The sequence below is a fragment of the Xiphophorus couchianus genome, chromosome 21, assembly GCF_001444195.1.
Source record: "Xiphophorus couchianus chromosome 21, X_couchianus-1.0, whole genome shotgun sequence".
NCBI classification, from domain to species: Eukaryota; Metazoa; Chordata; class Actinopteri; order Cyprinodontiformes; family Poeciliidae; genus Xiphophorus; species Xiphophorus couchianus.
In genome coordinates, this window is record NC_040248.1 from 2,259,523 (window position 1) to 2,264,428 (window position 4,906).

The 4,906-nt window shown below is 37.4% G+C and overlaps 1 long non-coding RNA gene across 1 annotated transcript; it reads right to left on the reverse strand.

Moving 5' to 3' along the window:
* Positions 1-244: 244 nt before the first annotated feature.
* LOC114136646 (uncharacterized) lies at positions 245-4,174 on the reverse strand. Its single transcript, XR_003593852.1, has 3 exons — positions 3,906-4,174; positions 1,187-1,259; positions 245-1,004 (listed from the first exon to the last, which is right to left on the reverse strand). It is a non-coding gene; the product is annotated as an uncharacterized LOC114136646 (long non-coding RNA).
* Positions 4,175-4,906: the final 732 nt, after the last annotated feature.

The following is a 4,906-nucleotide window of genomic DNA, read 5'->3' on the forward strand; positions in this document are numbered from 1 at the left end:
CAGGTTGCAGGAAGGCCAAATATGGTCGTATATCTGCCGTTCAAAACCCCTTAAACCAGGGGTCTCAAACTCCAGTCCTGGAGGGCCGCAGTCCTGGAGGGTCGCTGTCCTGCAACTTTTAGATGTGCCTCTGCTGCACCTGAATAGAATAATTAGGTCACTAAGGTTCTGGAGAACTGATCTACATAAGGAGGAGGTAATTAAGCCGTTTCATTCCAGTGTTTTGTACCTGTGGCTCATCTAAAAACTGGACAGCGACTGGAGGCCTGGAGTTTGAGACCTGTGCCTTAAAGAGTCTGTGTCCAAAGTTTACTGACGTTGGGCCAAGATTTCTTCAAGATTCAGTTATTCTGATGCAACTTGTAACTTATAATAACAACAAACAGCAAATAATAATAATAATACAAATAATAATAACAATAATAAAAATAATAATAACAATAATAATATACACAATAACATACAACATATATTTGAATTTTTATTGACTGCTGCACAGTTTCCCTATAATCTTTCAAACTGACCTGCTGGCTCAGATGGACATTTGGCAACAGTCATACAAAAAGTCACAATAATTAGCATGCTAATATGCTAACTTTAGCTAGCCTACTCGAACATTAGCATGTTTTTGATCATTTTAGCGCCACACCAAAGGTGAGCGTTCTTGCTGCAAAGCTGAGAAGTGAAAGATCACAAACCAAAGATTTTGCTTCTCAGCTGGAACAATAATCCCAAATGTAAAAAACAAAAAACGACGCGTTTAATTACCGGGAAAAACAATCAGATTTTCTACTGCTTCCCTTTTTGACCAGAGCTGACCAAAACAATTGGATGATTTTGACCAACAACCAAAATATTTCTGCATTGTTAATATTTCTTAAGCATGTTTCTAATTATTTTCTTGTTTTAATAAAGGGAAGTTGATGTTTCTTTCCTTTTGTTTTTGCTCCAACATCTAATTTGTGCCGACGACGCTCGTCAGTTGAGCTGCAGCTTAACCCTTCCTGTGATGGGAAAAAGAAAAAAGCAAATATTTACATATTTTCTGTAAAACAGAAAACTTACACATTTTTAGTCCTCATAGTTGTGTATATTATCTCCAATAATTGATGCACAGATAGTCATTTGTAAATGTTTGCAAGAAATGAGAATAAATTTAAATAGTTTTTCACTCAATGAGGCTCACCTGGTTTCTCTTGTTTTTCAGCCATTGGGATTTCGGGTTGATGCAAAACGTTTTACCACCTTTGACCTCAACACTGCAGAGAGAAGCAAAACAGTTGGACAATTTAATTATTCCTGCATGAAGCGCAAAAATAAACACTTAAAATTAGATGAAACAACAAACAAAGTGAGCATTTAGTTCGGTCCTTGTTAGAATTATTCTGTTTTATCTTTCTTACATTAGTACTTTTATATTACTAGTTGTCTTATATTTTAAGGTTTAGTGCTTTTCTTTGACCTCAATCATGTTTTCCCAGGTGTTTTTTTAGGAGAACTTCCTGAGATTCTCCTTAGCTGCCTCTAATTATCTGTGTGTAGAATTTAGTTTCTATTTCTGCTTGTTATCAGGGTAGCCCCCCCTTTTGTTAAGATCAGTCTCCCACTTTCCATTCACTCCCTTTCTCTGCTTGATAAAAAGATAAAAAGTTCTGCAGCAGGATGGCAGAACGCAAGGAGATCGGCTTGTAGGAGCTGATCCTCTGTGCCTCTCAATTCTTGCAAGAATTTGGTTGAAAACTCAGTAACGTTGTCTGTTGTTCTTTTTATTTAGGTGGAGAAAATACCGATCAACTTGGTGCCGTGACCCGGATCTCAATATACCCGTTTGCTGACAGACGAAGAACGACCGTGCACGGCCAGAGTCAACAGGACTTGGAAACAAAGTCTTCGCTGGGCCAGCGCCCTATGTCCCACTTTGTCTGCCAACGGCGGATTGACTGGATCCGACCGGACAAGACGAACCGACAGAAACGTGAGTTGAAAAAGCGCTATTAATTGGGTTCGAGTCCCAATTCAGCCAATTTAGGGTTATAGTCCCTAAAATAAAACGTGGGTTATAGTCCCTAAAATAAAACGTGGGTTAGAGTCCCAATTTGGGTTAAAGTCCCAAAAATTAAAAAAAAGAGGAGCGCGTTAGAGTCTCGCCCTGGTTCAGGTCCACATAAGGAACCTCAAGCTGGCAGGAAATTTTTGTATGAGTGCGAATGTGAAGTGTGTCTGGAGCCGAGTTCTCTGAAAGTACAACTTTTAGATTCCTAAGTGGGGAACCGGGGAAGTTTGTTCTCCAGGGAACAATAGGGGCACGAGAAGTGTACTTCTGTGACGAAGCACAAAATAATAGATCATATTGAGCTAAATCACAGAGTACTAAAATTATGGGGATAGTGGGTATTTTTACTCTTTTTTTCACCTTTAAGGGAAGAAAGTAACTATCTAAAAGGCAGATAGTGGGTATTTTTACTCTCTTTTTTTCTCGCCTAAAGAAAGTAACTATCAGAAGATTGTGGGTGGTTTTTAGCATTTCTACACTTTCACAGAAAGAAAGCCAGTGGAGAGACATCTCACTGAAAATAAAAAAGGTATGGTGTAGAAGGAGTGGTTGGAGTCTTGGAAGAGAGTGTTGCAAATAAAAATAAAAATAAAAATAAAAAGAACTAACAGGAGGAAGCAACAAGTATGTTTGTCAGACTAGAGGACAATGAATCTCCAGTGAGCTTCTTCTCGCAGCAGCTCACAGGCAGGAGCTGCAGCAGTGATGCAGCCCCCAGCAGCTGCAGCAGCAGCACCTTTATATCCTAAGTTGCCAGATTCAGCTGAACAATCCCCCTCCCCCTCCAATCGTAAAATTAGATGAAATTGAAACATATCCCATGATACAACCAGGAAAGCAGAATTAGGAGTTTCTCCTGAAATCCTGAGGGACAGTCTGGACAACTCAAAGATCCAACACCAGAACCAGTTGGACTGACAGGAAACTGCAGAGAGAGAGGAGGGGAGGACTACGCTGCAGCGACGCCAGCAGCAGGAGGGGCAGCGAGAAGTAAAGACAGAAAGGAGACATTCAAGATAAGTTACACACACACACACACACACACACACACACACTGCTACTGAAACAAAGACTTGCTTACCTACTAACCCTGTTCACATATAGGAATTGTCTATCCAGAAAAGAACGTCTCAGAGGCTTTTATGTTCAATATTAGAGAAATTCTCTCGGTTTGTCCCCGTTAACTCTGAGTCCTGAACAGAAGGACCACTGATAAGGAACCTCTTAGTGTCCATGAGCCATGGGTTGGGAAACCATGAAGGGAAAACTGCAATCACTAAAAGTTCAGCAAAGAGCTAACAGAATTATGCCACTAAATTACACCAACTAAAAATGATCAAAGATTCTAAGCTAATAATGATTTGCAAAAGTTTTCTTTTTCCTTTTTAAAGGACCATCCTGGTAATACATGCTAGCTTGGAATTAAATTAAATATCTGTAAGTGTTGAAAATGATTGATACTGCAGTGAAATCGGTGAAGTGTTCCAGCAGCAGGAAATGCAGTTGTTGCTAGATTCTAACAAAACTCTGAGAAATCTCTTTTTAAATGTGCAAGTTACTTAAAACAGGATCCAGACGACTAAAGTTAAATATTAAAACATTAAAAATGTTGTTAACAAATAAAATTGTTCTAGCTGACATGCAGGATAAAAACAAATGTGGATAATTAAAGGGGCAACACCGAATGATGACATTTTCAGGTAAACAACGACCGCATCTTCATTTCTCCAGGTGTTACAGCTGATATGAAATTACACCACTAGATGGCGTCCGTGTTAACATCTACAGGAAAACTGATCAGAGCTGAAAGAGAAGGGAAGAAGATGGAAGGATGAATTTGTTTTCTACTCACAGATAGAAGTGTTTATCACAGGCTGGTCCTGGTTTCTGTTCCAAACACTTTAAGATTTTCCCCTTGACCTCATCTGACCCTTTGTCACAGCAGTTTGGGCATTTATTACATCTACCTGCAACAGAAAAGCACCACGACACAAACGCAGTGAAAAAAGACATCAAGGGGGCAATAATAAAGTTTTCAAATAATTTCCTTCCATTTCAATCAAGTGCACTGCAAAAACACAAAATCTTACCAAGTATTTTTAGTCTAGTTTCTAGTGCAGATTTCTTGTTACACTTGAAATAAGACAAACTAACTTAAAAGTAACTTTTCAGCGAGATATAAAGGCTTGTTTTAAGTACTTTATCAGATAAATAACTTATAACATGGGAAAATGTTACGAGTTAAATAATCTGCAATAAAACAGTTCAGGAGCCAGAAAACAGGTTATTTAAATAATGACTAAAAAAATGTGACACTCAGAAAATTAATCATTTAAATAACCTCATTAAAATCAAACTAAGATGTTGAAAAAGCTGTTACAGCTTTTTGCTAACTTTGAACATTTGTAATAAATTTTTTTTATTAGTGCATTGTAAATGAAAATTAACAGGGAATTTCATCTGCACAAGTGGAACTGTCAGTATTTTTTCCTTATTTCTTTATATTTTAATTTCAAACACTCAAACTTTCTATTCATCTTTTAAAGCAGAATTTTGTTCTTTACTTGTCATAATTTGAGATTTAAATGTAAAAGGCAACAGTAAAATAAGTTAGCAAAATACTGCAAAACTATCGAGATATAACTATAATTATGTGAGAATTTAAAGGATAATTTTGTCTCTAAAGGTTATTAATTCTTACTGGAGATGATGTGAGAACAGATCTGAATCAAACCTCTTTGCTTTTCTGTCAAATGTCCTAAATTGAAGTTTTTGTTTTGATCTCACCTGTTTAAACACATTAAAATGAATTAAAATGTTTTATGTACAAAGTGCAACAGGCCATCCATCCTG